Source organism: Triticum urartu, chromosome 6, assembly GCF_003073215.2.
Source record: "Triticum urartu cultivar G1812 chromosome 6, Tu2.1, whole genome shotgun sequence".
Lineage (NCBI taxonomy): Eukaryota > Viridiplantae > Streptophyta > Magnoliopsida > Poales > Poaceae > Triticum > Triticum urartu.
In genome coordinates, this window is record NC_053027.1 from 14,684,566 (window position 1) to 14,699,069 (window position 14,504).

General features: G+C 42.1%; 1 pseudogene; it reads left to right on the forward strand.

The window, feature by feature from the left end:
- Positions 1-11,324: 11,324 nt before the first annotated feature.
- Positions 11,325-12,964, forward strand: LOC125514914 (annotated as a pseudogene).
- Positions 12,965-14,504: the final 1,540 nt, after the last annotated feature.

Here is a 14,504-nt window from a genome sequence, read left to right on the forward strand (position 1 = left end):
TTGAACCTGCCAATCCATGAGTCAAGTGATGGTGCAACCCCTCTAAAGTGCAGGTTGTTTCTTTCCTTCCAGACCCCCCATGCAACAATGATAAGTATCTCCACGAAGAGAGGCCTTCCCCACCTAGATCTCCCATCATGCATCACAACAAGTCTACAATCCTAGTTTGACTAGGACAAACCAATTGAGCTCCAACAGTTTGTCATGAAGGGGAATTTGAAGAACAGATGAGCCATAGTCTCCTCGGGTGGGTTTGTACACAGTAGGCAGCTGTAGGTGTTGTCGATCAATACATAGTGACGTGTGCGTAACATGTTTCTGGTGTTTAAGCGATCTGCCAGAAGAGCCTAGGCAAAAACCTTCCACTTGTTAGTGCATTTAGATTGCCAAATCCAGGAGAAGGCTACATCGGCTTGGACATATTTGAAGCAATGAGAATAAAACTTGCTAGAGCAAGACCATTGTTGCACCAATCACATTTCCATGCATCAAGTAAGGCGCTACTAGGATCCACCCCAGCAGTCAGAAAGCTGAGTTGATCTGGACTCATCTCTAGCCTATGTCGATAGAGGCAGATGGAAAGCTTGGGCGAAAGTGCTTGATTTTAGAAGGGCTTGAACTGAGACATCTTCATCCCTAGCATATGAGAGAGCTCTCAGGTGTGAGTCCATAAGGGTATGGTCAAGCCACAAATCCTTCCAAAAGAGCACTGTACTACCATTGCCCACTTTGATTCTAGTTACACCACGGTAAACATCTAACATGAGCATTATATCATGCCATGATGACCCACAAGTATAAGGGATCACAACAGTCTTCGAGGGCGGTATTTCACCCAAATTTATTGATTCGACACAAGGGGAGCCAAGTAATATTTATAAGCCTTAGCAGCCGCATTGTTAGTTCAACCATACCTGAGAAGTTGTTTCTCTGCATCGAATTATTAGTAGCACGGTAATATGATGGTTTTGAAAGCAGCGGTAACATTAGCAGTAGTAGCAATAACATGACAGTAGCAGCTTTTTAGTAACTGGAATAGCAGCAGCAGTAGTACTAACTTAGCAATGACAATATTAGCAAAGCGTAGGCATGGAGTCGCGATGGTATTTGTATGACATTTATCATGTGATAGTCAAAACCTAGAGCAATACACAATAGATCCGATTCATCAATCATATGTAGGCATGTGTTCTGTATATAGTCATACGTACTTATAATAAGAACTTGTATAACATCTTTTGTCCTACCCTCCCGTGGCAGTGGGGTCCTAATTGAAATCGAAGGGTAATTAAGGTGCTCCCTTTAATAGAGAATCGGGACAAAGTATTAACACATAGTGAATACATGAACTCCTCAAATTACAGTCATCTCCGGAGAGTATCCCAATTATCCATGTGGCCTACGGTCAGAACAATAACATGTGCATACAACTTAAAGATAGGATCAAGAACTCATATATGTTTATGAAAACATAATAGGTTCAAATCTGAAACCATGGCACTCGGGCCCTAATGACAAGTATTAAGCATAGCAAAGTCATAGCAGCATTAATCTCAAAACATAGTGGATACTAGGGATCAAGCCTTAACAAATTGACTCGATTACATGATGAATCTCATCCAACTCATCTACCTCCAGTATGCCTACGATGAAATTACTCACTTCCGCTGATGAGCATCATGAGGTTGTCGATGAAGAAGGGTTGTTGATGACGACAATGACAAATTGCCCCCTCCGGAGCCCCAAATGGACTCCAGATCAGGCCTCTCGATGAAGAACACGAGGTGGTGGCAGCTCCATATCGTAAAATTCCATGAAAACTTTCTCTCTTATTTTTTTCTCGGGAAGACGGAATATATGAAGTTGGAATTAGGTCATCAAGAGGTTGGTGGGCCCCACAAGGTACTAGAAGTCTGCCCTGGGGGTTAGGCGCGCCCCTGCCTTGTGGGAAGCTAGTGCCTCCCCCATCGAGTAGATGTTTGCACCAGTATTTTTTTTACATATTCAATAACAAATCTCCGCCAAGTTTCGCCCAATTCTAAGAACTTCTATTTCTGCACAAAAAACAACACCAAGGTAGCTCTGCTGAAGATAACGTTAGTTCGGGTTAGTTTCATTCAAATCATGCAAATTATAGTCCAAAACAAGAGGAAAAGTGTTTAGAAAAGTAGATACGTTGGAGACGTATCACGCCGCCAGAAGGAGCCACAAGTATCGGACATGTGCGGGATAACGTCCTCATAACACTTCGTCCAAATCAGATTCACCCAGGGGATATCCATCCTGTTATTAAATTTGTGTAACTGCTTGACCATAAGGCATTGGTTCTGTAATTTTAAATTGATAATGCCTAGTTCACCTTTGATTTTTGGGTCGTAAATCAAATCCGATGCTGCCAATGAATTATGTTTCAGGCCATCACCAGACTGCTTGTTCCAAAAGCAGTGGCGTCGTAGCTTGTCGACGTGCTCAACAATCTGAGGACGGATTTTGACTGAGCACATAGCATAAATGCCGAGGGAAGAAAGAACCGAGTTAATAAAGTTGAGCTTAGAGCCATAGTCTAGGAGAGATGTGACAATAGAGATTTTCCTCTCCACCGAAGCCACCAGCGGCATTAGATCTGTAACTGTTGGTCTGGTAGTGACGATGGGTAGGCCGAGATAGGTAAATGGAATTTGACCAATAGCACACCCAAAGAGAGCAACAAATTCATGAGTAGTGTCTGGTTGCAATTTTATGGGAATCAAATCAGATTTTTGATAAATTGATACGCAATCCCACTGAAGTGGCATACTTGATTAGGATTCCTTTTTTCATATGGCTAGCTTGGGCACTGTCAGCAGGCAAAAAAACAATTGTGTCATCAGTGTATTGTATAGTTGGGTAGTCAGGCTCACTGAAGGGGATGTGTTTGAATCAGATTTGCACGATAAGTCACAATGATGGATCTATCATCATGTAGTCTTTTCTAGTCAAGATGGCTCAATTAGAGTATCAACTTGCCCATTTCTAGCTGGATGTTTGCAACCATCTAGAGCTAAAAATCTTGTCTTCACTTGCCAATTTGACCTTTGGATAATTCTAAACAAGTAAAACTACTACATACTCAACTATTGATAGATTACTACGGTTGGTCGTACATCTTCCTGTGTCAACCCCAACAACCGCACAAACCCTTTCTCTATGAAACTAGTCAAGACACATTTTTGAAAGAAAATAAAGATGATTTCCTTCAACATTACATGATTGTCTATATTGGTAAGGAAAATAGCGAAGTTCACATTATCAACTTGTTCAACGCTGGTGGTCGTAGAGCTCAATCTAAGTTAGTAGAAATGGAACATTCTTTTGTAGTTCCAAACATATGTTTTTATGATTTGTCATCTACTCTATCATGAGACTTAAAATATCATGATGTTCCATGAATTATGTGAACATTGGCTTTTCGCCCCCCCTCATGTTGAAATCCTGGCTCAGACCCTGTGTGCTCTAACACAAAAACATGGCAATGACAGATGTGTGTGGGATATGCGGTGCATAAGATAGCTGGTGCCACTCTTTACTGGATTGTGCAATGTCTGAGAGTACTTGGGCGTTATCAAAGGAGGAGATGGTATAACACATGTCTATGAATCAAGATGAGAATGCAAAGAATTGGTTGTTTTCAATTATCGAATCACTTCCCAGTGATGAGATCATCGCCTTGATTGTCACACTTTGCCATCTGGTTTGCTCGACGGAAAGTTATACACGAAGGATATTTTTCAAACACCTTATGCAACCCACTGTTCTATATTAAGCTAACTAACGGATCTGCAGCTACTTATTAAGCCAGACATGGGAGCGCATGGTGTAGCTGCTCCAAGGTCGACGGCATAGATCCCTCCCCCAGATCAACATATGAAAGTGAATGTCGACGCGGCAGTTGCGCGGCATGGAGCCTTTGGGGTTGTCGTCGTAGTCTATTGTGATGGTAATGGAGTCTACCAGGGGGACTCGACAATGGTGTAAAGAAACATTGATGATCCCAAAGTCTTGGAAACTTTGGCAATTCCTGAAGCCCTTGCCCTTTTTGACGATCTATATTTGCATAAAATATCAGTTGCGTCCGACTGCGAAGTGGCCGTGCAAGAAATCAAGCCCGGTACATCTGCACTATATGGGGTTGTGGTACATGAAATTATAAATCGTCCTAGAGTTTTTTCTTCTTGTTTGATTAGCCATGAATTTAGAACCTCGAATGTTGAGGCTCCAAACTTGCAATGCATGCTTTAACTCTGGATAGTGGTCGCTATGTTTGGTTAGGTCAACCCGGAAATCTTGGTTTCGTACCTGTAAATCTTGTGACGGTTGAATAAACCTTTGTCGGTTTGTCTTAAAAAAGCGAGTGGAGTGCTGGGCTCCATCGCCCAAAGAGGGGCCAGCTTCTTGTGGCCCATTCAAACTATTATTCTTTACTAAAATTTATATAAATAACCATTAGGTATATTGGCTTATGATATTCTCATGGTCTAAGGAACAAAAGTAAATGTTAACATTTTATATAAAAATACCGACAACATGACCCTAGTGCAGAACCGGGATTTAGCACCGGTTCGTAAGGGCCTTTAGTGCCAGTTCTGTAACCGGCACTAAAGGGTGGGGACTAAAGCCCCCCCCCTTTAGTACCGGTTCGGCACGAACCGCCACTAAAGTGCCACCACGTGGCACATTCAAGGGCCGGGTGCAGGGTGACCTTTAGTACCGGTTGGTACCACCATCCGGTACTAAATGTTTGGGGTGGTTTTGGTTTTATTTTTTATTTTTCCTTTAATTTTGTGTTTTCAATTTAATTTAGTGATTGTTTTTGCATTATAATGAGTTGTTAAATCATTAGGTGAAAATACTGCAGATTAGTTTCAACTAGATGCAGAGCTAGCTAGCTAAGTGATCAAGTATATATGCATCCAGTTGAAACTAATCTGCGATTTCTTTCATAAATGAAATAATAACTCATCATCATCATATTAATATAAAAACTCTTGCATCATATCATCACCAACAACAGTATACTAGCTAGCTAAAAATCATCATATATAGTCGTCATTACCACTGTTAATCATCATAGTCGTTACCGCTATCTAATCACCACCAACACTAGCTTAAAGACGAAACATTCACTTATACCAAAAGCAAAGATATCATCAAGTTCAACACATGGTCATGAGATTAAGTTCAGGATCGACGAAGAACGTAGACATGAGAGGACAAGTACTAAGAGCATGCTAATCACTCCTGCTGCTCTCTCTCAGGTAAAATAGCATAGAACATGTATAGCTCTCCTGATTCATCATATTGAAGCATGCAGATGAATCTATCTCCTAATCATGGGTTGCGCTTCTGTTTGCTGCCCCTAGTACTTCTCTGCGATCCTTCACAATTTTGCTCCAGTCTTTCACTATTAAGCATTCCCCGGTTGTAGAAATCCTGAATACACTCATATGCAATGTAGGATATCTTGGCCGTAAGCTAACCATTGACATGCGACCTTTAGTCTTGATCCACTGGGCACAACTGTCATCGGGAGTCCCTGTTGAAGAACATCGCGTATAGTAACATTACTTAACAATGAAGTTTAGCTTGAAAAATAATGTATGCAAAAGATGCACTGAGGACAAATAGTAAAAATCTTACCATCTTTCGTAAATAGATGTGACCGTAGTTCAATACGATCACTATTGGTAGCACGTTTTTAGTACTAAGATTTTCAAATTCAGGAAAATAATTTCTCTTGACAGCATCAAGATCCTCAAGCCATGAAACATAATGACTTACCTCCTCGCAGTTTAGTTCAACCCCGGGACAGTGGACGGTATTGTCTACCAAGCGCCAGACATGTTTGCTTGAATGAAAATAAGCTGTCAATAGAAATTAGTTGTCAACTATTTTTGAATAAACAATATCAAAAACATAAATATAGTTGAGAAACTCACATAATGGTAGTACTGGAGGCGTCTGCACATCGACCCAAATGTCTCTATTACCTTCAATATCATCTTCGGGACGAATATCAAAGGTGATAAACATATCAGGCTCAAATGCATAAGCCTTGCATAGTGCTTGCCAAGTTTTGCATTCAAAATAGGTGTAGGTGTCTGCATTGCATAATTTGACGTTGAAGGTATAACCATGTTCGGTCTTCAAGTAAACTCTCTTTACCTCCATAGTTTTGTTAGGACTAAAACCTATCTTATCCAAGACAAAAATTCTTGTATGGCAGGGGATACGCTAGTAGAATAGTGAAAATTTAAAATTATAAGTTGAAGCAAATGAAGTATAAGTCATGCTTAATTACGAAAAAAATACTTGTCGTTGTGACTTATTGTATCCACTTCGAAGGTCTCATCCAGCTTGATGCTAAAACGCCTATCATCAACTAGGAATTTTTTGTCGCACATGCCGCGCTCGTCTTCGCAGTATTCACACATAACGAAATTGTTTTCATCGTCAGACGACATTTCCTATGTTCATAGTTGAAACATTAATTGATAAACACTTACTAGCTAGCTAGTTCTATATTAATTCAACTAGCTAGTTCTATTAATTCAACTAGCTAGTTCAATTCAACTATTTAACTAAGCACTTACTAAAAATAAAATAGTTCAATTAATTTTCTTACTAAAAATAAAGTAGCTAGTTCTATATATAGTAAATTTAATATATCAAACATTTGACATTAATATAACTAATTCATCTGCAACTATAAAAGTATTATAAACTAACTCATCTAACATTAATATCTAGCTAATTCTAATATATATTCATCTAACATTTGACATTAATATCTAACATATATTTCTATCTAATTCATCTAACATTTGACATTAATCTAACATTTATATAAACTAAAAGTACATATAAAAACTAAAAAACTAAAAACAGAAAAAATCATTAACAAAAAACAGACAAAAAATCGTGTGTGTGAGGCCGCTGACGCGCGGTCGATCTCTTATAGCGGGGCGATGACGGGGACGGGCTGGGGCGCGGTGACGGGGGCGGGGGCGGTGACGTCGACGACGGGGATGACCGGGCTGGGGCGCGACGCCGCGTGACGGGGGCTGCCGCCGCCGACGGCGGAGGGCGGCGACGACGGGGGCGTGCTGGGGCGGCGATAACGGCGACGGGGACGGGCTGGGGCGCGATAGGGGCGGCGGCGGGCTCGACGACGGGGCGCGTGCGACAGGGGCGAAGACGAAGCAGATGAACTGAAACCAACTGAAATTTTCGTAAGTGCTGCTTATATAGGAGGGGCCTTTAGTACCGGTTGGAGCCACTAGCCGGTACTAAAAGTCAAACTTGGCCAGGCCAAGCGGCGGGAAGTGACCCCCTTTAGTACCGGTCGTGGCAAAAACCGGTACTAAAGACACCCCCTTTAGTACCGGTTGGAGCCACGAACCGGTACTAAAGTGGGTGCGCTCCCACTCCACGGTGCAGAAAGTTTAGTCCCACCTCGCCGGAAGAAGGGCAGCTGCACTGGTTTATAAACCCAGCCGCGGCTGCTCCTTCGAGCTCCTCTTTAAAGTAGGCTTCTGGACCTAAATATGGTGCGCTGTCCTGTGAGCCTGCTGGCCCTTGTGGGCCTGAATTTCCACGCCCGAGGCCTAGCAGGCCCACTAGACAGCGCCCCAACAATTTTTTATATAGTTTTTTTTCTTTTCTGTTTTATTTATTTTCTTCTATTTATTTTTGAGTAGTTTTTTATATAGTTTTTTTCTTTTATGCTTTATTTATTTTCTTCTATTTATTTACGAGTAGTTTTTATATAGTTTTTTCTTTTCTGCTTTATTTATTTTCTTCTATTTACTTCTGTGTAGTTTTTTTATATAGTTTTTTTCTTTTCTGCTTTATTTATTTTCTTCTATTTATTTCTGAGTAGTTTTTTATATAGTTTTTTTCTTTTCTGCTTTATTTATTTTCTTCTATTTATTTATGAGTAGTTTTTTATATAGTTTTTTTTTCTTTTATGCTTTACTTATTTTTCTTATATTTATTTCTAAGTAGTTTGTACACGAAATGCATCCAGTTTTTGTCGTAACCCTCTCTACTTTTTTGCACATGCCATGTGGGTGAAATGATGATACCGTGCCAAGTTTCAACCTTTTCAGAGTTCATTTGTAGTGCTTTGTAATTTCAGGATCATTTAGCTTAAAACAAATCAGTAAATGCATGAAAGATAGCAAATGAAGGCACAGAGGGTTAAAAGTTGACGACGTGGTTTGAATGGTGCATAATGAACGCATAAAAATTCTAGAGTTGTAATAAGTTTAAAAAAATGAAGTGCCTTTTTAACAGATGAGTTTTCGTCCGAAACCCTGATACTTCGAAAGAGAGTGTCCAGTTTGTACACGAAGTGCATCCAGTTTTTACCATAACTCTCTCTACTTTTTTTCACATGCCATGTGGGTGAAATGATGATACCATGCCAAGTTTCAACCTTTTCAGAGTTCATTTGTAGTGCTTTTCAATTTCAGGGTCATTTAGCTCAAAACAAATCAGTAAATGCATGAAAAATAGCAAATGAAGACACAAAGGGTTGAAAGTGGACGACGTGGCTTTGAATGGTGCATAATGAACGCACAAAAAGTCTGGAGTTGTAATAAGTTAAAAAAATAAAGTGCCTTTGTAACAGATGAGTTTTCGTCCGAAACCCTGATATTTCGAAAGAGAGTGTCCAGTTTGTACACGAAGTGCATCTAGTTTTTTCCGTAACTCTCTCTACTTTTTTGCACATGCCATGTGGGTGAAATGATGATACCATGCCAAGTTTCAACCTTTTCAGAGTTCATTTGTAGTGCTTTTCAATTTCAGGTTCATTTAGCTCAAAACAAATCAGTAAATGTATGAAAAATAGCAAATGAAGGCACTAAGGATTGAAAGTTGATGACGTGGCTTTGAATGGTGCATAATGAACTCACAAAAAGTCTGGAGTTTTAATAAGTTAAAAAAAATGAAGTGCCTTTGTAACAGATGAGTTTTCGTCTGAAACACTGATAATTTGAAAGAGAGTGTTCAGTTTATACACGAAGTGCATCCATTTTTTGCCGTAACCATCTTTATTTTTTTGCACCGGTTCGTAAAAATATAAAAATATACCCCCTCTATAAAGATATATAAAAGCATTTAGATTACTAAAATAGTGATCTAAATGCTCTTATATTTATTTATAAAGAAATACATCAAAAATACATTGATCATCAATGATCTTTTTGTGTACAATCTGAATTGACAATATGAGGCCTCACTGGTTTAGAAACCGGAGAAAACTCATATTGTGGCCACAAATTCTACACATAGAGTTTAATGAAAACCAAGTGGTTGTCATAGTTTGAGAAGTAACATATTTAAGGTGGAAAAAACCCTGTTAGCGGGGCAAGGTGTGACTAAAAAACCACTGCAACTAAAAACCCTCTAGTACCGATTTGTGGTACGAACCGGTACTAAAGGTGCTGGTGGGGCCCCAGCCGGACCACGACGTGCCACAGCCTCTTTAGTACCGGTTCGTGGCACGAACCAGTACTAGAGGTTCACCACGAACCGGTACTAATTAGCTCCGCCCGCCTAGCCGTTCGAACCGGCACTAATGGCAACATTAGTGCCGGTTTTGTTATAAACCGGTACTAATGTGCTTCACATTAGGCCGTTTTTCTACTAGTGTGATAACAATGTGATCTCGCGGTAATTTATAACACGGGCTCGCCCAACACCATTGTTCTAATTATTGATAGCATCCTTGTTACTTTACCAATGCTCATGATTGGGAAAAAAGATGATCATCAATAGATGATCTAGTCTTAGAGGCATGACTAGGAATCATATTCGTGTTTATGTTTACACACATGTAATTGAGGTTTCTTCCGAATCTCATATTCAATAATCAATGCAATTATAGTATATAAATATAAACTAATTATAAACATGGAAATATAATAATACATTTATTGTTGACTGTAGGGCATAGTTTCAATAGATGTGGGGCTAAATTAAAAAAAATATCCTTACAAGTCCTCTAAATTTGCTCAACTTCACACCCAATCCCCCCCCCCCCCCCCCCCCCCAAGTACCACCCCCCCAAGTACACATAGCTCTGCCATTGTCTATAGTCCTATTGTGAGATGTTATAACATCATACAATAGCTAGTTCTGCTTCTAGCCACGACTACGTCTATGGTTCTTCACCCTCATTCTATGGATCAGTGATCGACTAATGGTGGTATCTGTACGATATTCAGGAAGCGTCTCATGTCATGTATGATGTGCGTGGTGATGAGTGAGTTGTAGTTATTGGACTATTAACAACAGTTGTTTGTAGGCATGTGCACGTAAATACGTGATGTTTCATTTCATACACTAAAGGTGTATGTAGTATATGCTTGTGTGTAAGAGAAACTCTATCAGAGTTATCATATATGCCCAATCATCGAAATAATTGCTATTATGACAATTTTGGCAAAAGCACTCTAGAAGAGTCATCATCTTCTCGAGGATCGTCATAAATTATGGAGCGTCTTTTCATTGAACTGCGTGTCTCGTAACACACACACGGTTTGCACCACAAAATCGTGTCCAATGGATCGGCCATCGCACATGTTTTGTTTTTTGACACACGATTTTATCTTTTTATTGTTTGTGATGCCTGCGTCGCACACTATTCGCTCCACGAGTGTGTGATACTTTGTTTGTACGTTGGTAGTGACGATGGTGCTTAGAAGCATACACGTTGGGCCCATAGCATCATTCTGCAGCAGTGATAAGTCAATGATGGAGCTTACATGCATGCACGTACAAAATGGGCCGATCAAGAATCAAAATTTAGTATAGTTGGTTTTTAGGACTATAATTGAATATACATAGCGGATCCATATTTCATACTACAAAAGAAAGTTGGACATGATTAGCAGAACTATAGTACAGACTTTCTTGCAAGCATTTTAATATTTGAAATGGCCTGAAGATATAACGTGCGGCCTGGTCTTATGGCATATGTAACGATGGTCTGACTTTGTCTGCAATCAACAACTTGACTTGTGCACCCCCCAAATGATTAGCGGATGATCGGTGATCACCGCCAATATGTGATTGTATTGTACGCGCGTAAACCGGCCGGTGCCTGTATTCCTCCATGATTCCCTCCGTAGCCATGTGACCTTGTAGCCCTAAACACGCCATCCGCGTAGTCGTCTCGTCGGATGCAACTGCAACATGCGCCGACTCGTCGTTCCCACCTCATTTTGCCTGTTGGCCTGCCTATAAATGGCCTGGCAATGGCATCCCGTCCAGCCATCACAAGATCACAACACAAACAAACAAACAAACAGGAGTAGTACAACTGTGTAGTGCCAATATGGCTGACGCCTCCACCAACGACATTGCCATTGTGCTTGTGGCACTTCTCTCCGTGCTCGTCACGTCCGTCCGTTCTGCGGCCAACTACGACACCTCCGCCGCTAGATCGTACAACTCCGGCTGGCTCCCCGCGAAGGCCACCTGGTACGGTGCGCCCACCGGCGCCGGACCCAACGACAACGGTACGCCCATATATACTCATTTGCATGCATCACGTCGTAGTGCCAACTTACATAGTAATAATGCTGATCTACGGATGGATTTGCAGGTGGTGCTTGCGGCTTCAAGAACGTGAACCAGTACCCCTTCTCCTCCATGACGTCCTGCGGCAACGAGCCTCTGTTCGACGGCGGCGCAGGCTGCGGCAGCTGCTACGAGGTATGTACTCCCTTTGTCTTTCAAAGAGTGTATTTACAATTTTACTGGAAAGTCAAACTTTTTTTATTTGATCGTATTTATATAATAATACACCAACATTTATGTCATCAAATTAATAGCAGTAGATTCATGATAAAACATATTCTTTATCATATATCTATTTAGTTTCACAAATATTGATGTATTTTTACACAAACTCGATCAAATTTTGAGATAGTTTCAACAAAGTTGAAGGCACACTCTTTCAAGTATGGAGGGAGTACGCACTGGTGCATTAAGAAATCCGACGCCAGACAGTGTCGGTTAAATTAGTTGGTCAAGCTCAAACCTACCATGTGCATGCAAAGATGCATCCATCGGGGACGCTGACCTTTAATTTGGTTTCTCCCGGTGTTTCCATTCAGATCCGATGCGTCGCCGCCAACAATCCTTCCTGCTCCGGCCAGCCGAGGAGGGTGGTCATCACCGACATGAACTACTACCCCGTGGCCAGGTACCATTTCGACCTCAGTGGCACGGCGTTCGGGGCCATGGCCAAGAACGGCCTCAACGACAAGCTCCGCCATGCGGCATCATCGACATGCAGTTCAGGAGGGTGCGATGGCAACTTCCCGGGCATGAAAAGGTCACCTTCCACGTCCAGCGTGGCTCCAACCCCAACTACCTCGCGGTGCTCGTGGAGTACGCCAACGTTGACGGCACCGTGGTCCGCATGGAGCTGATGCAGACCAGGAACGGCCGCCCCACGGGGTCCTGGGAGCCGATGCGCCGCTCCTGGGGATCCATCTGGCGGATGGACACCAGCCGCCCGCTGCAGGGGCCCTTCTCCATGCGCATCACCAGCGACTCCGGGAAGACGCTGGTGGCCAACAATGTCATCCCGGCCTACTGGCGGCCGGACAAAGCCTACAGATCCAACGTCCAGTTCTATTGATTTTGGCTCAATCATCAGTTGCATGCTTCTCCGACGGATTCCGATCGAATTGGTGCTCCCGGATTTCTCTTCTCACCAAACGCTACCTATTGATCATTGTGAGTGATAAGAACTTGTATAATGCAAGGTCTTTAGCGAGGTGTATTTGTAAAAAGGGAACCGGTAATTTCTTAAAGTACGGCACATAAGCTTACTTAGACACACTGTTATCCGAACCGGTATTTTCCTAAGCACCGGTGCTTGAGTAAAAACCGGCTTAAATTTGCATGCTCTCTTACATGGTCTAGATATTGCAATAACTGAACGATTGGTTGGCGAATGCATGTTGTGGGGGATGGCTAGTGATTCCTTACGCAGCCGCCTCCTCCCCTAAGAAAAGCCTCGGGTTCCATTGCCTCCCGCTGACAGTGGCGGATCCAGGATTTAAAGTTACCGGGGCGGACTTTTAAAGAAAAAAAATCTAAGCCACAATATAATCAAGAAAAATAGTTGGCCAAGAGTATGCATGCAGGCAAGACTATCAACACAATAAATTTATCTAAGTAATTTTATTCTCAAGAAGTAGGCAAAAAGTTGTAATGCAAAAAATCACATAAAGTGTAACTTGGACTTCCGCTGGCTAAATCTTCCATGCGTTACCCCAAATATTTATTCTTCTAGTCCATTAGGTACCTGAAACATGTAAAAACAATCAGATTAATCTAAATCACAACATAGTATGCCATTTGTTTAAACAAAAGATAAGGCAAATGTTTACCATTAAGTTGTAGTTATACGTGGAGGATTTGGAAGATGGCCTCTACGATCCCTTAGGCCATGAAAATGTTCGATAATCTTCTTGTCTTAAATCCCAGCAAATATATCTCGTTCAACATAGCAAACCATCATATCATTCAACCATTCATCACCTATTTTGTTTCTCAAATCTGTTTTTATTATATTCATGGTTGAGAAAGCCCTTTCAACTTCTTAGGTCTCTGTAACATCACATTTTTAATTTAGTTTCAATATTCAACTTCCAAGAATTAGGCCACCATGACAACAAAATAAACATTATAGAACAGAAGAGAAGACTAGGGAGAGTGAAATAACCTGGTTGTTGTTGCCTCTGTTGGCTGCTCGCTTGTTGTTTTGAGCGGGGACCGTGGCAGCGGCGACGACTCCGTTTCCCGTGTGGACGGCATCCAGAACAGGCCGACTCACTTCTCCTCCATCTAGCACCATCAGCTGGACAGACCTCGGCAGCGCCGGCGACGGCAAGACGGCACTGGAGGCGGCGCCGCGTCTTCAGGGCGTGATCGCTAGGCGTGACTGTGTGAGTTTAGGACGACCAGTTCCACGATCGATAGATTAGAAATTAGAAAAGGACTTGTGAACGTGAAAATCAGGCTGCGTACTAATGGGCTCATCTAATTTTTGGTGGGCTTACTTGATTGGCCCATTTCCTAGCGAGCAGTTATCTTACCTGGCATCTGGCGAATCGTTTTCCTCTTCCCTCGTCATGCTCGGCCAGACCTGAGATCATCCAGCGAACCTGCTCGCCTTCCATGGTGGCCGCTGGCTAAAATGAGTAGGGGGGTACCCTAGGTTTTGAAAATTTATCCGGGGCGGCCGACCCTACACGACCCCACGCTGGAGCCGCCCCTGCCCGCTGGCGCCACCGCCGGTCCACCTCGTCTACGGTGGCCTTAGGGCCATGGCGACACGGTGGATCCCGGCCTTTGCCCGCGGGACGGCTCTGCTTTCAGATGTTTTTTCAAGTTTTGTTAGGGTTTGTGTCCCACTCAGGAAGACGAGATAGCGGCGG